This window comes from Mus caroli, chromosome 2 (genome assembly GCF_900094665.2).
Source record: "Mus caroli chromosome 2, CAROLI_EIJ_v1.1, whole genome shotgun sequence".
Lineage (NCBI taxonomy): Eukaryota > Metazoa > Chordata > Mammalia > Rodentia > Muridae > Mus > Mus caroli.
Window position 1 is genome coordinate 20,131,514 of NC_034571.1, and position 10,240 is coordinate 20,141,753.

Genomic DNA, 10,240 nt, shown 5'->3' on the forward strand with positions numbered 1-10,240 from the left:
AATATTGTCTCAGTGATTCTAAATGTACCTAAAAGGTATGTGACTCAGGGCTTGGACAAAGTACAAACCGTCAGATGGTACAAAGAACACTCTGAGATGCAGGCAGTGGACACTGCTCATGGGGGCTTCCAGAAATAATCCTTTCTGTTCTGGCTGCACCCACCCTTTCCTGAGTGGACATCTGTAGCCACCTGCAGCCACGGGTTACTGGATTCCTAAAAGAAAAGCTGGGGCTGTATGGGCTGGACTGCTAGAGAAATAAGGAGCCAAGATAAAGTTCTCTAATCAAGGCCCAATGTTTACTTATGAGTCTGAGCTTATAAAGGGGGGAACTCATCCACCACGATGTCAGGATCTTGTTGCTTTGTCAGGATCTCATCATGAAAACAGGTTTAGCCTCTCAGAAGGTAGTGGTGTCTTGAAGGAAGCAGCATATGTGGCAGGACAATAGACTTTACCTAGATTGGAAGACTCCACCCTAGGTGGGATAGCTGGCTGTGGCAAACACAAGGTCTGAATCAGCCTGCTCAAGGCTGGGAAGAAGCGCAGACATCTTTTCATGCCCAAAGTTACCTGAGGTCACAAGGATCATATTAAAAAGAACAGAGGGAAATGAAATGAGATACTACTATGCAAGCTTTCTAGCTTTTTTGCTCCATGTTCTTTGAGCAGCTTAATATCTAATTCAACATTTCTTGGAGTTGAATGGTGCCCCTACCATTGAAATGTAAGATCTTCTCAACATACTTTGGTATTGATGCAAAATGCACAGTACGCAGTGGTAATTTATTTTAGCAACATTTCTTGAGGAATTGTTATGCAGCAGTCAAGAATAGTACAAAGCTGCCACCTGAACCGAGTGGAAGCCACGAAGGGACCAAGAGTACTCTCCACACTGCAGGACCTCGGGATCACGGGTGAGTGGAAAGCAACATCAGCTCCAAAGATTAGAAGACGGTCTTGTGCCAGCAGGGATCCGGTCCAGTCTGGGCCAGCACCACCATCTTCCACATGAACGCAGCTGAGGGTGCCAAGGGTCCCAGAGGACTCTCAACGCCACAGGGCCCCTAGCAACCCGGGAACTCAGGATCACTGGTGAGTGGAATGCAACATCAGCTCCAAAGAATCGAGGAGGATCTTGTGCCAGCAGGAACAGAGACAAAGGAACCCCACCCAAACAGAGGCTGAGACACTTTCCGGTCGTAACAGCCCTGCCATCTTCCTCTTGAACCCAGCTGAGGGCATCAAGGGCCCCAGAGGACTCTCCACGCCACAGGACCCCTAGCACAACCAGGACCTCGTGATCACTGGAGAGCAGGTGGGCGACAGAAGCAACAGAGATTCTTGGACAGGGCCCCTTCGGGCCTTCATCCTCAGCCAGGAGGCAGAGCTGAGACCCAGACCCCTGGAACTACAGGAGAACACTGATAAACAGATATAGGCAATTAAAGAGGAAGCACAAAAATCCCTCAAGGAATTGCAGGAAAACACTACTAAACAGGTAGAAAACCTGAAAGAGGAAACACAAAAATCCCTTAAAGAACTACAGGAAAACAAACCAAACAGGTAATGGAATTGAACAAAATCATTCAAGATCTAAAGATGGAAGTAGAAACAATGAAGAAAACCCAAAGGGAGACAACTCTGGAGATAGAAACCCTAGAAAAGAAATCAGGAACCATAGATGTGAGCATCAGCAACAGAATACAAGAGATGGAAGACAGAATATCAGGTGCAGAAGATTCCATAGAGAACATGGAAACAACAATCTAAGAAAATGCAAAATGCAAAAGGATCCTAACTCAAAACATCCAGGAAATCCAGGACACAATGAGAAGACCAAACCTACAGATAATAGGAGTAGATGAGAATGAAGATTTGAAATTAAAGGGCCAGCAAATATCTTCAACAAAATTATAGGAGAAAACTTCCCAAACCTAAAGAAAGAGATGTCCATGAACATACAAGAAGTCCACATAACTCCATATAGACTGGACCAGAAAAGAAATCCCTCCCAAAACATAATAATCAGAACAAAAAAATGCACTAAATAAAGACAGAATAAAAAATTAAAAGCAGTAAGGGAAAAGGGTCAAGTAACATATAAAGGCAGTCCTATTAGAATTACTCCAGATTTCTCACCAGAGACTATGAAAGCCAGAAGATCCTGGACAGATGTTATACAGACACTAAGTGAATACAATTGCCAGCCCAGGCTACTATACCCAGCAAAACTCTAAATTACCATAGATGGAGAAACCACAGTATTCCATGACAAAACAAAATTTACACAATACCTTTCCACGAATCCAGAACTTCAAAGGATAATAAAGGGAAAACACCAACACAAGGATGGAAACTACACCCTAGAAAAACCAAGAAAGTAATCCTTCAACAAACCTAAAAGAAGAGAGCCACAAGAAAGAATCCCAACTTTAACAATAAAAATAAGAGGAAGCAACAATTACTTTTCTTTAATTTCTCTTAACATCAATGTACCTCAGAGTAAAAGGCTGGAAAACAATTTTCACAGGATCTTTGCCCTGGGGTTAAAAAAAAAATGCTATATCTGATATCTATTCAGCAGCATTGTTACTTATTTGGGGACCAGGCAGGAGGAAGTTTCTGCCTTACTGTGAATGATACAAGCATTCATGGCTACACTGTTATACTATACAATAGTACCAAACTGGTAAGTCACCTAAGACAAAAGGCTACCTGACTGCACCTACTCAACTTAAGCTGCAAAGTTGGTTTGCCCTCCATCTCAGCAGAGAAGAAGCAGAGATTTCTGCTCTTGATTCCTATGAAAACTAGATAACCTTTCTCTTTATCTTGGAATTCCATGTCTCTACATACTACCAAGCTAAGAATGACTAGAAACACAAAGAAAATTGGGAAGATATCAGACCTCAAGCACAGATAAATCCAGACTTTCACCACTCACCCTGATATCCTTCCAAATTAAGGATGGTAAGAATCTTTCTCCATCCAAGTTCCCCACTTTAGCCATGTAACTGTGGTTCTTCATTGCTTTCCTGAGACTGTTTTCTTCTTGATACCAGAACCTCAGTTGTCACCTGGGTTCATATTGTTTCCCAAAAAAAATAAAATTGCTTATTAATAAAAATAATACTATAGTCATGCACTTATGTAGCCCATGAGATATACATGGAAATATGCTGTAGGGTTTCTAAAATTGTTCCTTACGGCTAGACTCACCTAAAAATACTTTGTCACATTTAGTGTCATCTTGTTACCTACATCAAATACTTAAATGAAAGCTTAGGTAAATTTGAGGTTTTGAGGCAGAAAAGTAGAATCCGTGGCCTCTGGTGGCATCATGAAACCAGCATGGAACCCAGCCCGTGCTGGCCCACTAGTTTTATATATGGAAGAAATATACCACCGTGTTATTTAAGTTCTCATTGTGTGAGTTTTCTCCCATTCTTGGTTAAATTTAACTATTTAATAATTTAGGATGGGATGTACAAGAGTTTGGGTGTTCTGTATCTATTTCTTAATAGAGGAGAGGAAAAGAAATCTGTTCAACACCTACTTAATAACCACTCGTGTAAGACAAAGCATTATGTGGCCACTGGAGATCTGGCTTAGGGCAAGTCAGCCATCATCAATTCGTGTAGAAGGTATTGAGAAAATGGAAAGAGATGTAAAAAGAAAAAATTACCAAAAACTGTGTTTAGGGGGAGGGGTGACCAAGCCTGGAAAAAAGAGGAGTAAGGCCAGATTTAGAGTACTTCTCTGTAGAAGTGGATTTCAAGTCCAGATAGTAAGGATAAGTGAGAGAACACTCATATGAATAAAAGGAAACTGGATAGTGGAGTGGTTGGAGAGAGATCACAACATGAAAAGGAAGTCCCTTGTAAGCAAAAGAGCTTCTATGAACAAGGATCTGAAAGCAGAATGGTACACTTAGGCCTCCTCATCTCTTCCTGTGTTCTCTCCCATGAACAGGCACACAGACATGACCATATTCAATCTTACGTACTAAGAGGGTTGTTCATGGTTCTGATATGTATGGAATATGTGGAACTACCCAAATGAAATGGGAAGGAGGACAGTGAGGGAGTGATGATGATGGCCCAGGTTGTGGGAGATTGTGTCTCACAAGTGAGGCATATGGTCCGCTTGTCTGTCAAGAATCATCAGTCTGTACCAGTAGGTTGCATCATCCCTGAATCATCAAGGGTGCCTCCTGTTCTTGTGATGTGAGTGAACAAAGTGCCTGGAAGTGACATTAATGGATCTTCTCAGCAACTTTCAGAAGATGGATCCACGGCTTATTTTGAGGGCACACAAAACCAATGATGTTGGAAAGGACAGGAGTAAAACATTGAGAGGTCTCTGTTGGGAACATAAGTAGCAGAGTGATGAGCATAGAAGTCATACACTGAACCAGAGACAACTTGCCATCCCTCCACAGGGGTTGTATTACTGCAGGTAGAACTTTGAGCAGTCCAATCATTCAGATATCTCCAAGAGAATATGAATCAAAGAAGTCCAAAAGAGAAGATAGTAACACACACAAGAATAATTGTTCCTACAGAAAGGGAAGGTGAAGGCTGTTCAAGATGAAGTTATTGCTCATTTTCCAAGTTTTTCGAGAACAGAGGTGTGTTCTTTAGGTGTGGGTGCTAAAGGTGGTCTTGGAAACTGAACTGAAAGAAATGGGACTGAAATCTAGATGTCAAACTTCTTTTTACAATACCATAAGTGGATTTTACTCATGTATATAGTGATATCTTTTGAGAAAATAACATGTATGATTTATCATGAAATTAAATAAGTAGTTTAAAAATGGTTCATTTGAAAGTATTGTAGCATGTGATACTGTGTGTATTAATACTATGGGTATAATGTTATTTGTAGAAAAGAAGTATTAATAGTAATTATATTTAAGGAAAGAGTTCATATGATATTTATTATCTTTCTTTAGTATACAGATTCTGTAACAAATATGATCTAAGAGGTCTGTATGGGATAGACAACGTAAAGTGGGGATTTAAATAAAATATGAAAGTTTTAAAGAAATGAGACATGGCTGTGATAGATTGCCTTTTGGTGGGAAAAAGGGATGTTTCACAATCATTAGATGAAGAGATGCCAAGAGGGAAGTTTGTGTAAGCTTGACAGTGGAAGGATGAGAGAGTCTGAATCTATAAACATGAGTAGATGCTAACTGGAAGTTAGAGGAACACCATTCTAAATAGAAACAGTGATTGTGGGAACACAAACCTTTCCTATTTGAAGATGCTTTCGTGAGGGGAATTCCTGGCTCCCTGCACTGTCATTTCTATGGATAGGCTTTCCTATACATAGAAGGGGAACCACCATTTTCTTCTTGCCTTTCCTCTGAACATAAGATTGGTGACCAGAGAAGGAGCAGCACAAGGTTTGTGCAGGCTCATGTCCACTCCCAGTGGAACTGACAGCTATTCACCTGCACCATCACATGCCACCTACCAGGCTTGACATTGATGCTAGGAGGAACGCTGTTAAAGAATTTCCAGTCAGGATCCACACCATCTGTTGCGAGTCATGAACCCTGTAGGTTCTTAAAGATTGTGGGGCTGCCAGAAAACAGAAGAAAAACAAAAAACAAAAACAAGACACATTAGCCTTAAGGTTTAGGGTCCATTCTATTAATAATAAATTCTGAATTTCTGTGATAGGTATTGCTTTGAGAAGACATGACCATAAAAACAAAGGAAAAGAAAATAGGGCAGCCTGATTTATGGACCAAGACACAGAAAAGAACTAAATGCATTCCTTGTTGCAAGACATGTTCAACACTTGCCAGTTCTTATGGAGTTATCTTTTCCTTATTTATAAATTCTCTACATGGCAATAATAATCAAAACTATTAACCAAGCATAAGTATGTTGTTTAATTTTTTTCTTTACCATCTTAGTCAAAATGAACAAACAATTCTAAATACAACTAATAAGGCAAGAGCTAAGTGACTTCACATTTCAATATGTGAATATGCCTCTGAGCATTTTAGCCAGAGCAAATAGATTGTGGCTAAGAAAGTGAAGCAGGCCTCTTCAACCTTATTGTCCTCAGTGAGATTAGAAGGAGCTGGTCCAAATTGACTTGTGATTTACACTTACATCCATGCATGCTATGATGACCTGACTCCAACATGTGATTCCTCATTGGAAGAATAACATGTACACGAGATTGTGGAGGGAAAGCCATCATTGCCTGTCTGAGACAGAAAAAGAAAAGAAAAACATTTTTCTCTTAGATATTCCTAGAATCTTATGAAATTCTCTAGTGGGAGTTTCTCTAAGTCCTTACCCCATATTCACATTAAAATGTTTTAATGACTAGTTTGTTGTATTTATGTGCATGAGTATTTTGCTTGCCTGTATGGACATGCAACATGTGTGTGCCTGGTGCCTGTGAAGGTCAAAAGAGGTAGTGTGATGCTCTGGAACTAGAGATTCAGACAGTTGTAAGTTGTCCAGTGTGGGTGCTAGGGTTGGAAACCTGACCTTCCGCAGGAGCAGCAAGTGCTCTTAAACACTGAGCTGTCTTTCTAGCATACGAATTTCTATTTGAAGTGTACTTAGAATATATTTCAAGGACAGCAATCCCTAAGTGGAAGCTCCCATCCATCCTTTTATTGACTGCTCTCCAGGCTATGATGACTTTGAATTGCCAGTCACCATCACATCTGAATGGTGAGGAGGTTCAATTATCACAGGCACTTCTTCTGCATTGAATCACCAGACTAAGGTGAAAGCAGATGTACATTTCCATCTCTGTTCTAGCTGTCCCCACAGCTAGTAAATAACAATTTTTCCTGCTTTTAAACTGAGAATTCCTGTGCATCTAGCAGCAAACCTGCCCCTCTGACTTCTATATTCCTTTACTCTTTCTCCTGAAAGATACCACAAGGATTCTGCATGTGGCATCCATAACCCCATCAGAAGTTTGTCTCTCTAGAGGTATTAGAGTATAAGATTCTGGTTAATAGCACCAGGTATAAAAAATATACTGTCTCTTACAATGGCAACCAATTTTTCACCTTCCTGTATCCAGGACCATCAGTGCCTCACTTGAGAGTTATCTTTAGTCAGGGAATAAGAAAATTACAAGCAGCACTCTAGTCATAAGCAACTCTTAATTTCTCCATTCTCTGGTACCTGTATCTTAGGTGAAGGTCAAAGGAGCACCCAGGGCTGGACAGAAAGCAGAGAACGTTTTCCCTCAAAGGCTCTGAACAGCAGAAATTACCTCAGTTCAAAGAGGTCTTGTCTCTGGGATCAAAGTTATGACTGCAGCTCTGTATTCAGGCAATGAGGCTAGTCTGGGTCTCCACACCTTTTAATTATTAGCAAGGCAGTATCACTATCTTCTGACTCTGGGTGTGCCATCTTAGCAAGAAACCTGGGCTGGCAAGAGGGACCTGGGAGGTTGTGGAGGGGAGGTAGGGAGGCAATATAGGTGTGGTTTGTCTAGGCTCTGGGGCAATGAAAGCAGCAATCACAGCAACAACAATAGTGAGGAAACACACAGGCTAGAAGTTGAGTCATGGTGGAGAACTTGGCTTCTGGACTGCCTTGAGTTAGAGGTGTGGCTGTCTTGACACAGCGAACAGCTTAACCAAAGCCCTGTTACAGTGATGTGTGACAGAGCCCAGTTCTGATCTCAGACATTTTACATATTTAATATGCCGATAGCTTCTTGTGTTTCTGATAAGCTGTAAGAGCTCCAATTTCCTGGGTAATCTATTAATCCTCACACTAGTCCTTTACAGCCATCGATCTTTCTCACATCAGAAAACAAGCCCCAAGTGATGACAACAAGGTCAGGCAGCCAGGGATACTGTGTAGCCAAGTGTGAGGGCAAGTGTGTTCACTCTTGCTTGCTGTGTGATGTGCTCACCTTGGGTCTTGATCTTCTGCATACTGTAGTAACAGAAACACACAGAAGGCCTTGGAATGCACTCTGTGTGTATGAACCAGACAAAGGTGCTATGAAAGACTTTCAGGTTTGTGAGTTCCTAACTCTGCAGGTCAAGTCAGACACAGCCTGGACATTGATACTAGAAGCAAGTCTTCCCCCTTCAGTAATGTGGATCAGTGCTAAACGCTGAAAGAAAGCCATTTGTTCTGTCCCAAACTTTGCTCTCAGGGAACTCTCAAATGTGGGTCATGGTCATATTCTCTGATACCCACCATCATGTCTTCTCCTTAGAATCTTGTCATATTCCCTAACTACTATCCATGTCTGGCCCTAGCTGTACCCACTTAGCCAAAAAACCTGGGCTGGCACTGAGGACCTCTGAGGATTTGAAGGGAAGGCAGGGAAGCGATCCAGGTGTGACTGTTCTGGGCTCTTGGAGAAACTAAAACAACACAAACACCAGGAAACTGTTTCTCCTTGAACTTAAATGTCCACCAACCTATGATCAGGATGAGATAGAACTATGGTCATATAACTTCCCTGCTCAAATCCTCAAAAGTTGTCACTTCATGGTAGGACATGCAGAGCTTTCACTGTGGTCATCGCACCCCACAGGACCCTGCTTTCTGTCCTTGCTGCTTCTAATCCTACCCTAAGATTTCCCCTAGCTTTGAATCACACTAGACTGCTGCTAATTATCCCAGATTATTCCTGTTTGGGCAATTGAATGTTTGCATTTAATATCATATTTTATACTATGTTATAATTATTATAATTATATAGTTTATTGTGTTAATATTTACTAATTAATGTATTGTAGATGACTAATATAATTATATAGTATTGATAGATTAATTATGTAAAATGTGCATACTTATAATATATGATATATTACATCTCTATTATATAAAATAAAAATATACCATATCTAATATAAAATATGTACTTATAATATGTAATATGTGATATGATATAAAATATCATATGTGATATATAGTTACAGATATCATATGTCATGTTATATCCATACATAATTATATGTATGAAGTATATTATATTATATCCAATATATAATAAATATATAGTTATATAAAATAATTTGTATAATTATATGTATTATATTATAATATATTTCATAATAAAATTAATATATTATATATTTATCATAAATAATTGACATGTTCCATATATTTATTATACATAAAATAACATAATATGTTGTGCATTATTCATGTTTTATATTTATTATGTATGGAATATAATAAAATATATTATATAGTACATATACAACATATAATATGATATATAATATATGTATACTATGTGTTATATAAATTATATATCATATATGATAAATAATTATATGCACAAACTGTATATATAAATTTTATGTATAATTATATGTATATATTATATACTCTATTTAAGTATATATTTTATATGTGTATATATGTATATATGTTCATATTATGTATAATTACATGTATAATTATGCATAGTTATATGTATAAAAATATGTATATAAATCATATATAGTAGTATATAATTTTTATAAATAATTATATATTACATATATATGTAATATTATATAATATAATAATATATATTCATATATAAGCATATGTTATAATGTTATATAATTATAGCATATTGTATTTTGTATAATATACATGACCTATAATTACATAATACATCATATAAATATTATGTGTAACATATCATAGATATTATCATATTACATTATGATATAATATAATGTTTTTATATAACATTATGTTATTAGACAAAAATATTGTATAGTGTTATAATAATTAATTTATTATTTATAATATTAGTTATAAGAATTAATTATTGAGCAATCATTGATTGTTGATCATTAATGTTTATTAATTAATATGTAATGCTCAATTATACTTACTGATTATATATGATAAATTATTATTTACATAAAAAATATAAAATTTATTACATATGATACATTATATAATATATATTACATGTAACATGGTGCACATTATATTATATATAATGTATTAGATGTCTATATTGGATATTATGCTCCCATACTTCCTCTTTTGTACCAGACCTTACTAATGAAGTCAAAGGAAGCTGTAGCACTCTTAGGAATGCCCCATTGAGCCTAGACTGAGTTTTTGTGTTTATGGGTGCTCAATACCTGGATGAGCTGTTTATATCTTTTGCAGAAAAGAAATGGAAATTTTTGAAGCAAGACTGAACATAAAACAATCATGCTTCTGGTGGGTTGTGTGCTAAGTGCACCCTATCCTGACAGTGTCCCCTC

At 37.8% G+C, this 10,240-nt stretch overlaps 1 pseudogene; it reads right to left on the minus strand.

Moving 5' to 3' along the window:
- Positions 1-478: 478 nt before the first annotated feature.
- LOC110289981 lies at positions 479-6,225 on the minus strand (annotated as a pseudogene).
- Positions 6,226-10,240: the final 4,015 nt, after the last annotated feature.